The 22,420-nt window shown below is 31.8% G+C and overlaps 1 pseudogene; it reads left to right on the forward strand.

The window, feature by feature from the left end:
* LOC119766419 overlaps nucleotides 1-21,155 on the forward strand; it is a 31,706-nt pseudogene extending 10,551 nt beyond the window's left edge.
* Nucleotides 21,156-22,420: the final 1,265 nt, after the last annotated feature.

Consider the following 22,420-nt stretch of genomic DNA (forward strand, 5'->3'; position numbering starts at 1 on the left):
TGATCAATTTGGTGTCTTCGGCAAAGTTGTAGGTATTGTTGAGGACAATTGAGAAAAAAATATGTACACGGAAAAAAAATTGCAGATTTTTTTATCAACTTTTTTTTCACTAAAACTCAATTTCCCAAAATACGTATTTTTTGATTTTCGAGATTTTTTGATTGTTTTAGGGGACTAAAATCCGCAAAGATCGGAAAATTTCACGAATGTTTCATGTATTAACATTGAAAATCGGACCATTAGTTGCTGAGATATCGACATTAGAAAATGGTGGGTTGTTTTGGTGAGACTTAGAAAACTTCAATTTTCGTGTTTCTTTTTCTTAAAGCGGCTGTATCTCAGCAACCCGAGGTCCAATCTTCAATGTCTCTTAGACAATTTTATAGCAAATTTTCTGAACTTTTAAAAAAAATAGTTTTAGAAATGGTCGCTCATGGTCACTATTTTTAAAAATCGAAAAACTGCAAATATTTTGCTAAAATCAAGCTTTCGGTGGCTATATCTTGAAAACGAAGCCCTTTATCAAAAAAATTGTAGAGTAGTTTTCGATTGCAAATTCAATTTCGCATTAAAAATTGATTTCAAATTTGTTTTTGCATGAAATTTTGATTTTTTCCAAAAATCACTATTTTTTCAAAAATTCATAACTTGGCGGCAGATTTTTTGACCATGTTTCTCTATAGCTCAAAAGTTGCGGATTTGAGTCCCCTACAGGGATGGAATAATCGCAAAAAAATCAATTTCGCTTGCGAACTTTCTTCACCCGCGAAAGAGAGTGGAGGCAAATCACGCAAAAGAAAATCGCTCCCGAACTTCTCCAAGAAAGTCAATCTGCTGATGATTTTTGTGAATTTCCTTGTCAGCACCACTTAATAATATTTATTTCACTTTGTTTACACACAATGTCCATCTACACATTGTGACAGGTCATTTTTTGACGTGTGACGGTACACTTGCAAGTGTAGTAGTGAAAAGGATATTCCGCCGAATAATCATGATGATGATTTTTTTAGATTCTTTTTACCGATCTTTCGTGCGCGAGAGAGGAGAGCCATGCTCCTTTCGGATTTTTTCTCTTGATGAACATCCAGAGATTTTCTTTTGATGATGATTATTCCATCACTGGTCCCCTAAAACATATCAAAAAATCTCGAAAATCAAAAAATACGTATTTTGGGAAATTGAGTTTTAGTGAAAAAAAAAGTTGATAAAAAAAACTGCAATTTTTTTTCCGTGTACATATTTTTTCTCAATTGCCCTCAACAATACCTACAACTTTGCCGAAGACACCAAATTGATCAGAAAATTCACTCAAAAGTTACAGCTGTTTGAATATTTACATACCATTTTTGTATGGACAGCAGCCAAAATTGTATGGAGACTTATATGGATGAACCAATGACACAAAATAGCTTATTTAGTCACAGGGAAGGCCCCCACAAAGTTTGAGCCAAATCAAAAAATACAAAAAATAAAAATGGTCGAAATCGGCCGATTTCGTAGAGAGCTGCTCAGATTCGAAAATCTGTAACTATTCAATGAATTTTTTGATTGATTTGCTGTCTTCGACAAAATTGAAGGTATTGATGAGAACTATTCAGAAAAATAGGTACATGGAAAAAAAATTGTTAATTTTTAATTAACGTTTCTTCTCAAATTTTTTTTTCCAAAATACGTATTTTTTAGTTATTGATTTTTGATTGTTTTAGCGGACAAACCCCGCATCTTTCAAGTAATTCAGAAGTTTGAACCAACAGTTATGATTTTTTAAATAGTGATTTTTGTAAAAATTTAAATCATGATTTTATTATTTTTTAACACAATTTTTTAATGTAAAATCAAATTTGCAATTGAAAAGTCGATTTTTTTTTCAAAAAAAAATGTTTTTTTTGAGGAAACAGTGCCCATGATTGTCCATTCCTAAAAATATTTTTTCGAAAAGTTCAGAAAATTTCATAAAATTTCGTTTTAGAAACGTTAAAGATTGGACCAATGGTTGATGAGATACAGCAGATGAAAGAAAAAGAAACAGGAAAATTATTTTTTTAAGTCTCACCCAAACAACCCTCCATTTTCTAATGTCGATATCTCAGTATTTTCGTGAAATTTTACGATCTCTTCGAAAACTTTTTTTTTTATTTTTTTTTAATCAAGACGAGAAGACCTCCGTGTACGCACGAGAGCAAGCAGCAGTCAAGTGCTCAGTGCTCTATCGTTTGTTCGAAATTTTCCGCCGTAGTCTACCCTAATTACCCGCGAGTTTGCTCCTGCAGCATGCCAAAGGCCGGCCGTGGCCGTGGCAGTTCGAGTGCGGCCTCGAAAAACCCGCGAAGTTCGTCTACCGGCCGTGTGCAAAAAGGTAAACAAACCAACGCCGTGTCGACCGCCATCGCACAGGGGAGCGTGGGCGCAGACGGCATCGACAAAAAGTTACTACATCCCGGATATGTTCCAAGATCACCAGAGCGAACCCGTTCCGGTACTTCCGGTGCCACGACCAACACGTCAACATCCGCCAACATTCCCATCAGGAACGAGTTCCAGATGCTGAGCGACGACGAAGAAAACAACAACAACACCGACGGTAGCAGCACTACCGACGACGACGAATACGATGGACGTGCACGGAAGAAAGTGTCGACGTCAAAAACGAACAATTCTCCAAAAGAACGTAGACCACCTCCAATCTATGTTTTGGACACGTTGGTGGACGATATTGACGAGTTGCTGGAAGGCCTCGGATATTGTCTGAAAATCGGTAAGTCGTCAGTGCAAGTCTACACATTTGACAGCAAGAACTTCGACCTGGTTGTGGAGAAATTGAAGAATAAAAACTTCAAGTTCTACACATTCGACCCTGTGCAGAAGACAGCCGTTAAGGTCGTCTTGCAGGGGTACCAAGACCGCCCGATCTCCGACCTCAAGAAGGTCCTCTCGGGTGCTGGAATAACGCCGCGTGACATAAAAGTCCTCTCGCGGAAGACAACAGTCACAGGTACACACACACTGTACCTGTTGTACTTCGACCGCGGCACCGTCAAAATCCAAGACCTGCGACGGACTAAGGCGTTGGACGGTTTTTGGGTAAACTGGCGGTTTTACTCAAAAAACCCGACGGACGCAGCGCAATGCCACCGTTGCCAGAAATTTGGCCACGGCTCGCGGAACTGCAACCTCCCGCCCCGCTGCGTGAAGTGCGGTGAAACACACCTCTCGGAGGCGTGCGCACTGCCGTGCAAGGCGGAATTGGGGGACGAGGCAGAGCAAACCAAGGCGCGCATCAAGTGCGCCAACTGTGGAGGTAACCATACCAGCAACTACCGTGGATGCAGCGCACGGAAAACCTACCTCGAGGAGCAGGAAAAGAGGAAAAAGAAAGCAACAGCGTCCCACCCTCCTCAGCGAAGTACGAGCGTAACCGTGCCGGCTGCTGGGCAGCGTACGGTTCCCGTGGACAACTCAGCATTCCCTCCTGGCTGGAGGCGATCGTTTGCCAGCGTGGTTGCTGCCGGTAGCGGCAATGCGGCCCAGCAAGAAGTCACCGGGGAAGATCTCTTCACCCTGCCGGAGTTCTTTGCTCTCGCGGGGGAGATGATGACGCGGTTCCGGACCTGCCGTAACAAGGCGGAGCAATTCCTGGCCCTTGGGGAGCTGATGATCAAGCACATCTACAAATGATTAAATACTGTGATTTAGATATTAGCTTTTTCTCTTTCTTTCCCCTTTCCTTTGCAATTTTAGCAAGTTTTTTTTTATTTTTCTTGCTCTTGTTAGTGCCTTAGTTATAGAAATAATTGTTCCAAAAAGGATTATGATGCAACACACAGCTGAAAGGAACTCCAAAACTCTGTTATGAATTGCAAAAGAACTGATTGTATCTTGATTATTCACCAATAAAACCGAATTGAAATTGAAAAAAAAAATTAATCAAGACGAACGTAAAGGGGCAATCATTCAATATTACGTGTTTATTTTAATTTTGTCAATGATAGTTTGAAGATATTTGTACTGGATTTTATACCTCACTAAGTAATTAAAATTCTGAAAGGAAGATTAAAAGTTTTCATAATGTAGGGACCATTCATAAACCACGTAGACACTTTTCAGGAAATCTCAGACCGCCCACAACGCGTCCAAAAATTAACATTAACATTCTCAAATTCATATAATTATTTATTCATCAATATCCTTTTTTATATATTCGTTAAACATGAATTGTAACAAGGTTGCTTGATAAATGTTAGTTTTACATATATCACTCTGGATCTTGTTAGAAATTTACTATTTTCAATTCAGTTAGGTTTTGTTGAGTTACAATAAGTTTCTTTTTTCGTAATCTTACGTGACTTAAAAAAGCATAACAAATGAAAAAATATTCTCTGTTGCTATCACGGTCAAAAATAAAAATTTAATCTCTTGACGATAAATTACACAATTCATTCTCATGAAAAACGCTAGAATAGAATATAGAGATAGGTAAAAAACACCAAAACATTTTTTGTGATAAGATAATATACTAGAATTCCTTGCACGCTTACATGACATTTTCAATTGTTCAGGTTAGTATGCAGAACAAATAGAGAAGAACTTAAAAAAAACTGCAGTGCAAATGATGCAACCATTCTCACTTCCTCTCTTCTGCAGTGACCACAAACACACACTGTCACATTCATTTTACACCGAGAAAAAAAAACTCTTGGATACTACACCACAACAGTAGCAGTATCCGCAGCCAGGTGAAACCAGGTGAAAATTGAGGTGAACTCCTCCTTCTCCATGTGTTTGGAGCTGGAGATTTGTAAATTTTCACATTCTACGGATTCTGGTTGAAATTGCCTTAAAAAAAGTGAAACAAGCGTTTTTTTTTCTTTTGATAGCAATGCTTTTTTTCAGTACAAAGGAAATCAACCCGTTTTACGGTGTCATTTTAAAAGTTTGCAGACGTGCAAAATTGCAGTTCCACCCAAGCTCCACTCTTTTTCCGAAACTGTCCAAACTGTCCAAAAGTGCCAAAGTTAAAACTCAGTTGAATTGGAAAGGTGAATAGACTAGCTAACTAAGCTTAGCTGCTGGCCACCCAACTGGGAATCTAGATCGGTAAGCTAAATCGTTTTTGCTTTTGACTGCCGGGGGCCGAGGTCCATAAATCTTTCGACCTCTCAGTAACTTCTTCCGGTGAAAGTGTATTCCTGATGCATTGATTCAATTGCAAGCTTGCCAATGAAGATAGTTTGGTATAGATCTCTGGAAAAGTGCTGTTTACAAAATGTTTTCAGAAATATAGAAAGTGTTTTTGGGACCTCAATTTCAAAATTCGTCTTGCTAAAATTAGTTTAGAAGATTAAAAAATGTTTTTCATTTGACAAAGAATTACTGCTCTGACTTCCTTTCATCCAAATTCCTTTCAAGCTCTGCTCTGCTCCATTCTCCTCACTGAATTGGCCTTAACCTTTTCTCTCTGAAGCAATAGTAGATATGTGTGTGAAACTCGGGCAAATTTATATATGAACTCCGTTCCGTTTGCCATCGTTTGGTTGGTTAGTCGCCTCTGCATCCTGCGAGGACAAAAGCTCGTGCCACTTCTCCACTGCTGCTGCTGCCGGCCATGCATATTTCACCGGATCAGAACTTAACGACTCTCTGCGCTGCCTCTCAGTGTGCGGAGACGACAACTCGGAACAAAAGTTCAATTTGTGGGGCTTCAAGTGGTAAATATTGTCGCATCAGATATATGTGTGTTAGGTGAAAACCGAGTCCTGAACTTACTCTGACTCAAGACTTTGTCGCTCGAGCCATTTGCTGAACCTCTTGCGGAATTTGGAAAGTGCTTCACAATCCTCTCTGTGAGTGCTTCGGTAGCAACAGGAAGAAGAGAAGTACTTCCTGGCACCACCAGTGGCAGTGGAATGATTGTTTATTTGCATACTCCCCTGGTACACATTTGCCGGGAGGTTTTATTGAAGTGCTGCTCCGGGGGTTCCAGGCCAGACAATGTTTCCGGCGTGAGTTGGAATGTTTTACAGCTTCGTTCTATTGTGAATCTCTGAACAACTTGATTTCGTTAGAGGAATTTTTTTCAATTCAATTCCTATTCAATTGTGAATATCAGAAACTTAGATTGCCAAAATTCCAACTTTTAGATTAAAACAAATTTTTTCTTGATATTAGTTTTATCATAAAAAAGTTGAAATTTTAAAAACATCTTCAATTTTCAGATTTTTAAAAAGTATCCTAGTGCCCATTTCTGAAAAAATCTTTTTCAGAACATATTTTTTTTAACGTATCTCCGAAACGTAAAAAACAATTTCGTAAATTCATGAAATTCTAAAATGCTGATATCAAAAAATTAATGCTCCAATTTTTGAAAAAAATGAATCAATTATCAAATTTTATGATCGCTTGAAGAAAAATGAAAAAAAAATTCTTGAAAATTTAATTTTTAAATCAACAGTTTTGGAAGTATTTAAATAGTTTAAATATATTTATTTGTATTTATTCAAACTTGATGTTTTTGATTTTTAATGTTTTTAATGACATTAATGTTTTTAATGTTTTTAAAGTTTTTAAAGTTTTAAAAGTTTTAAAAGTTTTTAAAGTTTTAAAAGTTTTTAAAGTTTTAAATGTTTTAAATGTTTTAAATGTTTTAAATGTTTAAAATGTTTTAAATGTTTTAAATGTTTTAAATGTTTTAAATGTTTTAAATGTTTTAAATGTTTTAAATGTTTTAAATGTTTTAAATGTTTTAAATGTTTGAAATGTTTTAAATGTTTTAAATGTTTTAAATGTTTTAAATGTTTTAAATGTTTTAAATGTTTTAAATGTTTTAAATGTTTTAAATGTTTTAAATGTTTTAAATGTTTTAAATGTTTTAAATGTTTTAAATGTTTTAAATGTTTTAAATCTTTTAAATGCTTTAAATGTTTAAAATGTTTTAAATGCTTTAAATGTTTTAAATGTTTTAAATGTTTTAAATGTTTTAAATGTTTTAAATGTTTTAAATGTTTTAAATGTTTTAAATGTTTTAAATGTTTTAAATGTTTTAAATGTTTTAAATGTTTTAAATGTTTTAAATGTTTTAAATGTTTTAAATGTTTTAAATGTTTTTAATATTTTTAATGTTTTAAATGTTTTTAATGTTTTTAATGTTTTAAATGTTTTTAATGTTTTTAATGTTTTAAATGTTCTAAATGTTTTAAATGTTTTTAATGTTTTTATTTTTTTTAATGTTTTAAATGTTTTTAATGTTTTTAATGTTTTTAATGTTTTTAACGTTTTTAATGTTTTTAATGTTTTTAATGTTTTTAATGTTTTTAATGTTTTTAATATTTTTAATGTTTTTAATGTTTTTAATGTTTTTAATGTTTTTAATGTTTTTAATGTTTTTAATGTTTTTAATGTTTTTAATGTTTTTAATGTTTTTAATGTTTTTAATGTTTTTAATGTTTTTAATGTTTTTAATGTTTTTAATGTTTTTAATGTTTTTAATGTTTTTAATGTTTTTAATGTTTTTAATGTTTTTAATGTTTTTAATGTTTTTAATGTTTTTAATGTTTTTAATGTTTTTAATGTTTTTAATGTTTTTAATGTTTTTAATGTTTTTAATGTTTTTAATGTTTTTAATGTTTTTAATGTTTTTAATGTTTTTAATGTTTTGAATGTTTTTAATGTTTTTAATGTTTTTGATGTTTTTAATGTTTTTAATGTTTTTGATGTTTTTAATGTTTTTAATGTTTTTAATGTTTTTAAGGTTTTTAATGTTTTTAATGTTTTTAATGTTTTTAATGTTTTTAATGTTTTTAATGTTTTTAATGTTTTTAATGTTTTAATGTTTTTAATGTTTTTAATGTTTTTAATGTTTTTAATGTTTTTAATGTTTTTAATGTTTTTAATGTTTTTAATGTTTTTAATGTTTTTAATGTTTTTAATGTTTTTAATGTTTTTAATGTTTTTAATGTTTTTAATGTTTTTAATGTTTTTAATGTTTTTAATGTTTTAATGTTTTTAATGTTTTTAATGTTTTTAATGTTTTTAATGTTTTTAATGTTTTCAATGTTTTTAAAGTTCTTAATGTTTTCAATGTTTTTTATGTTTTTAATGTTAAAAAACAAAAAAGAATGATTTTTATTTATGAGATGCTTTGTTTTTTTTTATTTATAAACTACCAGATACAAACTTTAATATGATAACAGATTAACCTTCGATTGATTTCAAGTGAAATGAACCCTTTTCATAGTAATTAAATCAGGAGATCATTTACACCCTCTTCCACAAACTTCAACAGCAACCGGATTGATTTCCACAGTTTCCACAGCTCCATCAATTAACCCAGAAGTCAACTCCATGCTACAGACTCGTCATTTTTCACCCAAAACCAGAAACCTAGTCAGTTTTCCGACTAAATTTATGCTCTCCCTCCTGCTCCATGCAAACTATCCTGTAGGTGAAATCGATTTGTTCGGTCGGTGCTCGATAAATTACGTTCCGGATCAATTTCCGTGGCAGAAGTGGTTGTAGGTCGTCCTGCAGGATGAAATGACCTGGAATTCTGCGCGGCCCGTCCCCGACGTGGCAAACGATGTGCTGCCGCACTCAATAAAGTACGAATGATTTATATGGTCCGACGCCGGAGAAGATATGTTGGGGATTTCTGAATGTTGGGAACAGTGGGAACTTCGTTTAGAACGGGTTTTAAGGTTCTTGGCCTAAAACATTTTTTGTGATTTTTTTTCAATTAATCATTTATAAATTAAAAAAAAAAATAAAAGGATCTTAAAGGACGAGAAAAATAGGATAACTTTGTGATCAACTATAGAGTTGAATCATGAAATTCAGAGTAGTTAAGCTTTTGCAGACATTCTACTGACAAACAAAGCCATGACTTAGTCTAGAGTTGATTTTAGAGTACATACGTCAAAGTGCACGTGCGATGATTTATCAATGATAAATGGCAGATTCAGGCTTGATTTATGGATGGGAAATTGAACACTATTCTCTGGTGACACTCTAGACGAACTGTGAACTGAATTCTACAACACTGTCAGACTCTATTTTGAGCCTTCAAATTTCCACAAAAATATCTTTTCCGAGAAGTCCTTTCCCTGAACCCTTTGACTCACTTCCGGGGAAAACAAACCTTCTCCCCGGCAAAAGCTCAAAATCCCAAATGACTTTTTCCACAAATTACCACGCGAGTGTGACTCCGAGTTGTTGACTTTGTTGCTTCTGAAGCTGTTCCGGACAACATTCCCCAAGTGTCGAGTTTCGTGTGAGCAAATCAACGACCACACGTGTACCTGGGAGAGTGTGCTCCCGTTACACGTGTTTTTCACGAGCCAGCAACATAAAACAATCCCAACACACAAAGATTCGTTACACAGTGATCCCCCCTCCCACCCCTCCAGTATGTGGAAATGCTGGGAGCACTGTAGCTTAAAATTGTTGCATTAAAATTCTGCGTGTAAGCATCAAAATTTCTTTAAACAAATATTTAATTGTTAATTTTGAAAATAGTATTTTTTCTAAATTTTTTGAACAGTGCCTCAAAAGGGGGTTTGATGGGTCTTTTGTGCAAATATTTGTAACACTTTTCAACTGCTGTGGCCACACCGGAGGGAGCGCTGAAAACTGAAGTTCCAAGCGAAATGGTTTATCTGATGAAAGAGCTTTCTCTGCGTCGGAAGGGAAAGCGCGGCAGTTTTAATTACATCTGTTGCTTTGCACGACAGTCCGGGAAAGTGTTATTTTATACACACGGGAAATGCGAAGCGGGATGGTTTTGGGACAAGTGCTTTAATTTTTAAATGTTTTTATTAATAAATTAACAAAATTTTGTAATAAAAGCGTACAGTGAAAAATTCAAATAATATTTGATCTTTCCTAAATTTCAACAGTTACTATTTTTCAACAAAAAATGAGGCAAAATTATACAAAAGGGGGGTAAACTTAATGCAACATAAAAGCAAAAAATACTGAAATCCAGTTTAAAAATGTTTTAAAAAATACATATTTTCAGTGGTAACATTTGATTGCTTTGTAGGATCTTTAAAATATTCACAACATAGATCTAGGATTTTTTCTCAAAATTTATTTTCCCTAAAAGAGCACGCAGCTAGCAACATCTAAACTTAGTAACATGTACCCTCCCTGTAAAGGCTTATGAATTGATCTCAGTTGAAAGGTTCTCCACATCTCTGAATTGCAAATGTAACATCCTGGAGCAGAACTGTTAAATTCTAATAAACACCAATTGAATTGAAAAATTGAAAATATTGACAATCAGGTACTGCTTTAAAAATTAAAACATAATCCAAATATAAAAAAAACTTCTTTACACAATTCAAAATTGTATCAAGCATAACATTTGAAGCAAAATAATAACAGGTTTTAAGTTTAATCCAATTGTACCGGTCTGCCAGAAGTCCAATCTACAGTGTCTCTTGGGTAATTTTATCGGTATTTTCTAAATTTTTCGAAAAAATTTTTTTATGAAGGACAATCACGGACACTATTTAAAAACGGGAATTTTGCAGTTAAAATTATACATAAAAAAGGCCTTGAAAAAAGTGCATTTAATCGATAAATCTTAACAGTATTTTTCGATTGCAAATTTGATTTTACATAAAAAACTGAAAAAATTGTTTGTCTTTAATTTCTTTTATTTCCTAAAAACAACCTATTCAAAAAATCATAACTCGGTGGGAACATTTTTCTTAATGCTTCTTTATGGCTCAAAAGTTGCGGTTTTTTGTTCCCTTAAACATTTTATAAATTTCAAAACTGACTAAAACACGGAGAGATTGGCTTATTTGAAATTCTCTGATTTTTAAATTTAATTTTGAAAATAATTTAAATAGCTTTTGAATTAAAATATTTGCATATTAAAAAAAAGAAATATTTTTGGATTTTTTTAAATTTTTTGTTCAGGAGGTCATTTTGAGTAACTTTAACACTTTTTTTTCTTGTTTCATTTTTTAATATTAATATTTACTTTTATCTTGTTTAGTTAAAAGTTGTTTCTGATAGTATTATGCTAATTTTACCACTACATTCCGTTTTGTCTGTGTAGTTTCTACATGTTTTTACAGCCATTTATCCATTTTTTTGAAATAGATTTAGTTTTACGTGAAATCAACTCTAAAATTAATATTACTTGTAAACAGTGAAGTTTATAAAAAAAGTTCTTTTGGATTGCGAATTCGGTTTAACCTTAAATTACTAAATGATTCAATATTGTTGGTCCATATATTTTTAAATTTATATCTCTGTGAAATATTATCGTAAAACTTATTTTTCAATGGACAGCTGCCAAAAACCTAGTATAAAAAGTCCATTGATGCAAAATGTCCTATTTGGTCAGAGGGAAGCCCTCCATTAAAATAAAGCCAAACAAAAAAAAAATACAATTTCAAAAGATAGGCCGATTAAATAATTAATGCAAATGTAAGATACTTTCTGAACTTGGTGATAATCTGGTTCCTTTTTTATATTAATTAATATTTATTCAGATTTTCTTTTCCATGTACATTCATTTAGTTAAAATATTATTGAGTGTCCAATCACAATCGATGACTTTTCACCTCAATTTTAAATACTAGCAACTATCATTTATTCATGAAATATTGTAGCTTTCGCTATTCAGTGATTTCAAATCCTACATGTACAAAAGAGAAAAGGAATACCTTAAAACTAACTTATATAATCTGGTTCCTCGATCTCAATATTGCTCCATCAACCAATGAATTCTTCAGTCCTTAAATACTGTGATTTAGATATTAGCTTTTTCTCTTTCTTTCCCCTTTCCTTTGCAATTTTAGCAAGTTTTTTTTTATTTTTCTTGCTCTTGTTAGTGCCTTAGTTATAGAAATAATTGTTCCAAAAAGGATTATGATGCAACACACAGCTGAAAGGAACTCCAAAACTCTGTTATGAATTGCAAAAGAACTGATTGTATCTTGATTATTCACCAATAAAACCGAATTGAAATTGAAAAAAAAATTAATCAAGACGAACGTAAAGGGGCAATCATTCAATATTACGTGTTTATTTTAATTTTGTCAATGATAGTTTGAAGATATTTGTACTGGATTTTATACCTCACTAAGTAATTAAAATTCTGAAAGGAAGATTAAAAGTTTTCATAATGTAGGGACCATTCATAAACCACGTAGACACTTTTCAGGAAATCTCAGACCGCCCACAACGCGTCCAAAAAATTAACATTAACATTCTCAAATTCATATAATTATTTATTCATCAATATCCTTTTTTATATATTCGTTAAACATGAATTGTAACAAGGTTGCTTGATAAATGTTAGTTTTACATATATCACTCTGGATCTTGTTAGAAATTTACTATTTTCAATTCAGTTAGGTTTTGTTGAGTTACAATAAGTTTCTTTTTTCGTAATCTTACGTGACTTAAAAAAGCATAACAAATGAAAAAATATTCTCTGTTGCTATCACGGTCAAAAATAAAAATTTAATCTCTTGACGATAAATTACACAATTCATTCTCATGAAAAACGCTAGAATAGAATATAGAGATAGGTAAAAAACACCAAAACATTTTTGTGATAAGATAATATACTAGAATTCCTTGCACGCTTACATGACATTTTCAATTGTTCAGGTTAGTATGCAGAACAAATAGAGAAGAACTTAAAAAAAACTGCAGTGCAAATGATGCAACCATTCTCACTTCCTCTCTTCTGCAGTGACCACAAACACACACTGTCACATTCATTTTACACCGAGAAAAAAAAACTCTTGGATACTACACCACAACAGTAGCAGTATCCGCAGCCAGGTGAAACCAGGTGAAAATTGAGGTGAACTCCTCCTTCTCCATGTGTTTGGAGCTGGAGATTTGTAAATTTTCACATTCTACGGATTCTGGTTGAAATTGCCTTAAAAAAAGTGAAACAAGCGTTTTTTTTTCTTTTGATAGCAATGCTTTTTTTCAGTACAAAGGAAATCAACCCGTTTTACGGTGTCATTTTAAAAGTTTGCAGACGTGCAAAATTGCAGTTCCACCCAAGCTCCACTCTTTTTCCGAAACTGTCCAAACTGTCCAAAAGTGCCAAAGTTAAAACTCAGTTGAATTGGAAAGGTGAATAGACTAGCTAACTAAGCTTAGCTGCTGGCCACCCAACTGGGAATCTAGATCGGTAAGCTAAATCGTTTTTGCTTTTGACTGCCGGGGCCGAGGTCCATAAATCTTTCGACCTCTCAGTAACTTCTTCCGGTGAAAGTGTATTCCTGATGCATTGATTCAATTGCAAGCTTGCCAATGAAGATAGTTTGGTATAGATCTCTGGAAAAGTGCTGTTTACAAAATGTTTTCAGAAATATAGAAAGTGTTTTTGGGACCTCAATTTCAAAATTCGTCTTGCTAAAATTAGTTTAGAAGATTAAAAAATGTTTTTCATTTGACAAAGAATTACTGCTCTGACTTCCTTTCATCCAAATTCCCTTTCAAGCTCTGCTCTGCTCCATTCTCCTCACTGAATTGGCCTTAACCTTTTCTCTCTGAAGCAATAGTAGATATGTGTGTGAAACTCGGGCAAATTTATATATGAACTCCGTTCCGTTTGCCATCGTTTGGTTGGTTAGTCGCCTCTGCATCCTGCGAGGACAAAAGCTCGTGCCACTTCTCCACTGCTGCTGCTGCCGGCCATGCATATTTCACCGGATCAGAACTTAACGACTCTCTGCGCTGCCTCTCAGTGTGCGGAGACGACAACTCCGGAACAAAAGTTCAATTTGTGGGGCTTCAAGTGGTAAATATTGTCGCATCAGATATATGTGTGTTAGGTGAAAACCGAGTCCTGAACTTACTCTGACTCAAGACTTTGTCGCTCGAGCCATTTGCTGAACCTCTTGCGGAATTTGGAAAGTGCTTCACAATCCTCTCTGTGAGTGCTTCGGTAGCAACAGGAAGAAGAGAAGTACTTCCTGGCACCACCAGTGGCAGTGGAATGATTGTTTATTTGCATACTCCTGGTACACATTTGCCGGGAGGTTTTATTGAAGTGCTGCTCCGGGGGTTCCAGGCCAGACAATGTTTCCGGCGTGAGTTGGAATGTTTTACAGCTTCGTTCTATTGTGAATCTCTGAACAACTTGATTTCGTTAGAGGAATTTTTTTCAATTCAATTCCTATTCAATTGTGAATATCAGAAACTTAGATTGCCAAAATTCCAACTTTTAGATTAAAACAAATTTTTTCTTGATATTAGTTTTATCATAAAAAAGTTGAAATTTTAAAAACATCTTCAATTTTCAGATTTTTAAAAAGTATCCTAGTGCCCATTTCTGAAAAAATCTTTTTCAGAACATATTTTTTTTAACGTATCTCCGAAACGTAAAAAACAATTTCGTAAATTCATGAAATTCTAAAATGCTGATATCAAAAATTAATGCTCCAATTTTTGAAAAAATGAATCAATTATCAAATTTTATGATCGCTTGAAGAAAAATGAAAAAAAAATTCTTGAAAATTTAATTTTTAAATCAACAGTTTTGGAAGTATTTAAATAGTTTAAATATATTTATTTGTATTTATTCAAAATTGATGTTTTTGATTTTTAATGTTTTTAATGACATTAATGTTTTTAATGTTTTTAAAGTTTTTAAAGTTTTAAAAGTTTTAAAAGTTTTTAAAGTTTTAAAAGTTTTTAAAGTTTTAAATGTTTTAAATGTTTTAAATGTTTTAAATGTTTTAAATGTTTTAAATGTTTTAAATGTTTTAAATGTTTTAAATGTTTTAAATGTTTTAAATGTTTTAAATGTTTTAAATGTTTTAAATGTTTTAAATGTTTTAAATGTTTGAAATGTTTTAAATGTTTTAAATGTTTTAAATGTTTTAAATGTTTTAAATGTTTTAAATGTTTTAAATGTTTTAAATGTTTTAAATGTTTTAAATGTTTTAAATGTTTTAAATGTTTTAAATGTTTTAAATGTTTTAAATGTTTTAAATGTTTTAAATGTTTTAAATGTTTTAAATCTTTTAAATGCTTTAAATGTTTTAAATGTTTTAAATGCTTTAAATGTTTTAAATGTTTTAAATGTTTTAAATGTTTTAAATGTTTTAAATGTTTTAAATGTTTTAAATGTTTTAAATGTTTTAAATGTTTTAAATGTTTTAAATGTTTTAAATGTTTTAAATGTTTTAAATGTTTTAAATGTTTTAAATGTTTTAAATGTTTTTAATATTTTTAATGTTTTAAATGTTTTTAATGTTTTTAATGTTTTAAATGTTTTTAATGTTTTTAATGTTTTAAATGTTCTAAATGTTTTAAATGTTTTTAATGTTTTTATTTTTTTTAATGTTTTAAATGTTTTAAATGTTTTTAATGTTTTTAATGTTTTTAACGTTTTTAATGTTTTTAATGTTTTTAATGTTTTTAATGTTTTTAATGTTTTTAATATTTTTAATGTTTTTAATGTTTTTAATGTTTTTAATGTTTTTAATGTTTTTAATGTTTTTAATGTTTTTAATGTTTTTAATGTTTTTAATGTTTTTAATGTTTTTAATGTTTTTAATGTTTTTAATGTTTTTAATGTTTTTAATGTTTTTAATGTTTTTAATGTTTTTAATGTTTTTAATGTTTTTAATGTTTTTAATGTTTTTAATGTTTTTGATGTTTTTAATGTTTTTAATGTTTTTAATGTTTTTAAGGTTTTTAATGTTTTTAATGTTTTTAATGTTTTTAATGTTTTTAATGTTTTTAATGTTTTTAATGTTTTTAATGTTTTTAATGTTTTTAATGTTTTTAATGTTTTTAATGTTTTGAATGTTTTGAATGTTTTTAATGTTTTTAATGTTTTTGATGTTTTTAATGTTTTTAATGTTTTTGATGTTTTTAATGTTTTTAATGTTTTTAATGTTTTTAAGGTTTTTAATGTTTTTAATGTTTTTAATGTTTTTAATGTTTTTAATGTTTTTAATGTTTTTAATGTTTTTAATGTTTTTAATGTTTTTAATGTTTTTAATGTTTTTAATGTTTTTAATGTTTTTAATGTTTTTAATGTTTTTAATGTTTTTAATGTTTTTAATGTTTTTAATGTTTTTAATGTTTTTAATGTTTTTAATGTTTTTAATGTTTTTAATGTTTTTAATGTTTTTAATGTTTTTAATGTTTTTAATGTTTTTAATGTTTTTAATGTTTTTAATGTTTTTAATGTTTTTAATGTTTTTAATGTTTTCAATGTTTTTAAAGTTCTTAATGTTTTCAATGTTTTTTATGTTTTTAATGTTAAAAAAACAAAAAAAGAATGATTTTTATTTATGAGATGCTTTGTTTTTTTTTATTTATAAACTACCAGATACAAACTTTAATATGATAACAGATTAACCTTCGATTGATTTCAAGTGAAATGAACCCTTTTCATAGTAATTAAATCAGGAGATCATTTACACCCTCTTCCACAAACTTCAACAGCAACCGGATTGATTTCCACAGTTTCCACAGCTCCATCAATTAACCCAGAAGTCAACTCCATGCTACAGACTCGTCATTTTTCACCCAAAACCAGAAACCTAGTCAGTTTTCCGACTAAATTTATGCTCTCCCTCCTGCTCCATGCAAACTATCCTGTAGGTGAAATCGATTTGTTCGGTCGGTGCTCGATAAATTACGTTCCGGATCAATTTCCGTGGCAGAAGTGGTTGTAGGTCGTCCTGCAGGATGAAATGACCTGGAATTCTGCGCGGCCCGTCCCCGACGTGGCAAACGATGTGCTGCCGCACTCAATAAAGTACGAATGATTTATATGGTCCGACGCCGGAGAAGATATGTTGGGGATTTCTGAATGTTGGGAACAGTGGGAACTTCGTTTAGAACGGGTTTTAAGGTTCTTGGCCTAAAACATTTTTTGTGATTTTTTTTCAATTAATCATTTATAAATTAAAAAAATAAATAAAAGGATCTTAAAGGACGAGAAAAATAGGATAACTTTGTGATCAACTATAGAGTTGAATCATGAAATTCAGAGTAGTTAAGCTTTTGCAGACATTCTACTGACAAACAAAGCCATGACTTAGTCTAGAGTTGATTTTAGAGTACATACGTCAAAGTGCACGTGCGATGATTTATCAATGATAAATGGCAGATTCAGGCTTGATTTATGGATGGGAAATTGAACACTATTCTCTGGTGACACTCTAGACGAACTGTGAACTGAATTCTACAACACTGTCAGACTCTATTTTGAGCCTTCAAATTTCCACAAAAATATCTTTTCCGAGAAGTCCTTTCCTGAACCCTTTGACTCACTTCCGGGGAAAACAAACCTTCTCCCCGGCAAAAGCTCAAAATCCCAAATGACTTTTTCCACAAATTACCACGCGAGTGTGACTCCGAGTTGTTGACTTTGTTGCTTCTGAAGCTGTTCCGGACAACATTCCCCAAGTGTCGAGTTTCGTGTGAGCAAATCAACGACCACACGTGTACCTGGGAGAGTGTGCTCCCGTTACACGTGTTTTTCACGAGCCAGCAACATAAAACAATCCCAACACACAAAGATTCGTTACACAGTGATCCCCCCTCCCACCCCTCCAGTATGTGGAAATGCTGGGAGCACTGTAGCTTAAAATTGTTGCATTAAAATTCTGCGTGTAAGCATCAAAATTTCTTTAAACAAATATTTAATTGTTAATTTTGAAAATAGTATTTTTTCTAAATTTTTTGAACAGTGCCTCAAAAGGGGGTTTGATGGGTCTTTTGTGCAAATATTTGTAACACTTTTCAACTGCTGTGGCCACACCGGAGGGAGCGCTGAAAACTGAAGTTCCAAGCGAAATGGTTTATCTGATGAAAGAGCTTTCTCTGCGTCGGAAGGGAAAGCGCGGCAGTTTTAATTACATCTGTTGCTTTGCACGACAGTCCGGGAAAGTGTTATTTTATACACACGGGAAATGCGAAGCGGGATGGTTTTGGGACAAGTGCTTTAATTTTTAAATGTTTTTTTTTATTAATAAATTAACAAAATTTTGTAATAAAAAGCGTACAGTGAAAAAATTCAAATAATATTTGATCTTTCCTAAATTTCAACAGTTACTATTTTTCAACAAAAAATGAGGCAAAATTATACAAAAGGGGGGTAAACTTAATGCAACATAAAAGCAAAAAATACTGAAATCCAGTTTAAAAATGTTTTAAAAAATACATATTTTCAGTGGTAACATTTGATTGCTTTGTAGGATCTTTAAAATATTCACAACATAGATCTAGGATTTTTTCTCAAAATTTATTTTCCCTAAAAGAGCACGCAGCTAGCAACATCTAAACTTAGTAACATGTACCCTCCCTGTAAAGGCTTATGAATTGATCTCAGTTGAAAGGTTCTCCACATCTCTGAATTGCAAATGTAACATCCTGGAGCAGAACTGTTAAATTCTAATAAACACCAATTGAATTGAAAAATTGAAAATATTGACAATCAGGTACTGCTTTAAAAATTAAAACATAATCCAAATATAAAAACTTCTTTACACAATTCAAAATTGTATCAAGCATAACATTTGAAGCAAAATAATAACAGGTTTTAAGTTTAATCCAATTGTACCGGTCTGCCAGAAGTCCAATCTACAGTGTCTCTTGGGTAATTTTATCGGTATTTTCTAAATTTTTCGAAAAAAATTTTTTTTATGAAGGACAATCACGGACACTATTTAAAAACGGGAATTTTTGCAGTTAAAATTATACATAAAAAAGGCCTTGAAAAAAGTGCATTTAATCGATAAATCTTAACAGTATTTTTCGATTGCAAATTTGATTTTACATAAAAAACTGAAAAAATTGTTTGTCTTTAATTTCTTTTATTTCCTAAAAACAACCTATTCAAAAAATCATAACTCGGTGGGAACATTTTTCTTAATGCTTCTTTATGGCTCAAAAGTTGCGGTTTTTTGTTCCCTTAAACATTTTATAAATTTCAAAACTGACTAAAACACGGAGAGATTGGCTTATTTGAAATTCTCTGATTTTTAAATTTAATTTTGAAAATAATTTAAATAGCTTTTGAATTAAAATATTTGCATATTAAAAAAAAGAAATATTTTTGGATTTTTTTAAATTTTTTGTTCAGGAGGTCATTTTGAGTAACTTTAACACTTTTTTTCTTGTTTCATTTTTAATATTAATATTTACTTTTATCTTGTTTAGTTAAAAGTTGTTTCTGATAGTATTATGCTAATTTTACCACTACATTCCGTTTTGTCTGTGTAGTTTCTACATGTTTTACAGCCATTTATCCATTTTTTGAAATAGATTTAGTTTTACGTGAAATCAACTCTAAAATTAATATTACTTGTAAACAGTGAAGTTTATAAAAAAAGTTCTTTTGGATTGCGAATTCGGTTTAACCTTAAATTACTAAATGATTCAATATTGTTGGTCCATATATTTTTTAAATTTATATCTCTGTGAAATATTATCGTAAAACTTATTTTTTCAATGGACAGCTGCCAAAAACCCTAGTATAAAAAGTCCATTGATGCAAAATGTCCTATTTGGTCAGAGGGAAGCCCTCCATTAAAATAAAGCCAAACAAAAAAAAAATACAATTTCAAAAGATAGGCCGATTAAATAATTAATGCAAATGTAAGATACTTTCTGAACTTGGTGATAATCTGGTTCCTTTTTTATATTAATTAATATTTATTCAGATTTTCTTTTCCATGTACATTCATTTAGTTAAAATATTATTGAGTGTCCAATCACAATCGATGACTTTTCACCTCAATTTTAAATACTAGCAACTATCATTTATTCATGAAATATTGTAGCTTTCGCTATTCAGTGATTTCAAATCCTACATGTACAAAAGAGAAAAGGAATACCTTAAAACTAACTTATATAATCTGGTTCCTCGATCTCAATATTGCTCCATCAACCAATGAATTCTTCAGTCCCTTCGCACTTCGTACTTCTGTTCTCTCCATTCCTCGATATTTTCTCTTGCATTTTTTACCTCAAAAATCTCTTGCGGTTGTTATTAATTTCACGTTCTCATGCACAGAAACTGCACTTTGGAAAGTTGAAAATTTGATTGAATATTCATCAAAAAATTATGAAAAATCATCATTTTCTGAGGTAAAATTAATCTTTTTTTACACAAAATTTGTTATAATTTCCTAAATACTACCATCATTTTTTTTTCTGTTTGACTTACACAGCAAAAAAAAGTTGAATTTGGGAATGCTGAAAATTTGGTAGGTTGAATATTACCTTCTTTTTTAAGTAATATTACCTAAAAATGTGTAATAATGTGAACCTGATGAATATGCACCAGAAACTGATGAAAATTCATCATTTTCTGATGTAATTCACAGAATAAAAATGATGGTAACCCAAGTAACCAGAAGCACTAAATCAAAACTCTAATTCCACTCTAAATAAACATTCCCAATGCTATGACACTTTAAATAGTCTTTCCAAATGTTTCGAAACATTTGTAGCTTGAAACATTATTACCTACTGTATAATGACATATAGAACAGCCAATTAAAGTTTCAAAGCATTTAGCTCAACAATGTTTCGAAGCATTTATGGTAAGCTTTATATATCACTGTAAAGTATGCTTTTAAAGTAACATCACACTTTGACATTTATTAAAATGTTTCAAAACACTAACTCAACATTAGTGAGGGCAATTAAAGTTTGGCAGTATTTGGTGGTATTTTTGTTGATGCAGGAAATCGTTTAGCGTCTATAAAAAGGTAGGTTAATTAAACTTAGTTTGACTGGACTGTTTATTAAATTATTATTACTTTATTTAATCATTCTCTTTTCGTTGACAGCACTTATCGTCGCACGAAACATATTTCTAGCAGGAACAAAACCGTTTAAGAAGAGGTCCAGATTTCGCTCGGAGTGGCATACGTCTACGCCAGCTTCAACGATACCTTCGTCCACGTTACGGATCTTTTGGGCAATCGTGACGAAGCCTCGCCCTACGCTGCTTCGTTGGCCGCTTATAGTACGGCGGCGGGAAGTGCAAGTCCCTCGGAATTAACGCGCTGCACATGAAGCTGCATGCCGCCGGTGGAAACCGCACCAAGACCCCGGGACCGGGTGCGCAGTCAACGCTCCGTGCCCTGGCCCTTTCTTCGATGAATTGTGAATTTTGTTTGAAGTGTAGTGATAAATAAATACTTTGTTTTGACCTGGCTAGTGTATTCTCTATCGACAAAAATCATACATGAAAACATATTTCAGGAGGGACGAGACGGTTGGCGCAGGGCATCTAGGTGAAACATCTCAGAATATCGAATCAACACGCAGCTTAGAATCTCGAATGAAGAACAACACAGCAAAAAAACACAAACAAGCTTTCAAACCCCGTCAACCCAGCGTGAAAAGCACTCTCTCAAGAGAGAGAGAGAGAAAGAGAGAGAGAGAGAGAGAGAGAGAGAGAGAGAGAGCTGCGCGCAAAGCTTTGTTTTTTTAAATTTCCGTCGGTAAGGTAGTATGTTGACGTTTTACCGCGGTATAACTTTATATCAACTCTACCCGTCGCCACTCAATTTTACCTCCATGCGTATAAAGTGAATATAAAGTTTTGAGACTCTGTATGCATACTTTATATGTTGATATAGAGGGGATTTAAAGCTACTTTATAAGTCCCACGGTTACTTGGGAATATTCATCACGAAATGATGACAGATTTTGTGTAAAAAAATGATTAATTTTAACCCCAGAAAATGATGAATTTTCATCAGTTTTTGATGAATATTCATCAGGTTCACATGTTTACATATTTTTATGTAATATTAATCAAAAAAGAGGTAATATTCAACCTACCAAATTTTCAACATTCCAAAATTCAACTTTTTTTTTGCTGTGAAATGTTTTTTCGACAATTTGTGCAAAAGATGTATTTTCTGTTATCCAAAACATGTCCAAATAAAAACTTAAAAAAATTTGCGCCAAAAAACTACGCCAAATTAAATTTAAAGTAATTGATTTAAGAGCGAGTCCACGAGCAAAGCATACCCATCTCGCATCGACCTCCCCAATCTGCTTGAAATTTTCAGGAGTTGTTTGTACATATAAAACTAGCATCTGGCCAAAATATGAGCACCCTAGGTCAACGGGAAGTGGGGCAAATCGGGACACAAAGTTTGAAGGTTCAAAAACGTCAAAAATCTTAAAAAGGCTATAACTCAGGCAAAATTCAATTTAATTTCAAAATTCAAAAGGCATCTAAAAGGGTTTGAAAAATGCAACAAAATGCAGGGTAGAGCAATTCAATTGGTTATTTCTAAAGGGAGTTATTGGCATTTTAGTGAAAAAATAGCATAATTTTCAAACTCAAATAAAAAAGTGTTCCATCCAGATATCAACTCGGTTCGACCTGCAGCTTATAGAGGACATCTGGGACTACCATCTGAGACTAAGAACGCTTTGGGTAAGG

This window comes from Culex quinquefasciatus, chromosome 2 (genome assembly GCF_015732765.1).
Source record: "Culex quinquefasciatus strain JHB chromosome 2, VPISU_Cqui_1.0_pri_paternal, whole genome shotgun sequence".
Lineage (NCBI taxonomy): Eukaryota > Metazoa > Arthropoda > Insecta > Diptera > Culicidae > Culex > Culex quinquefasciatus.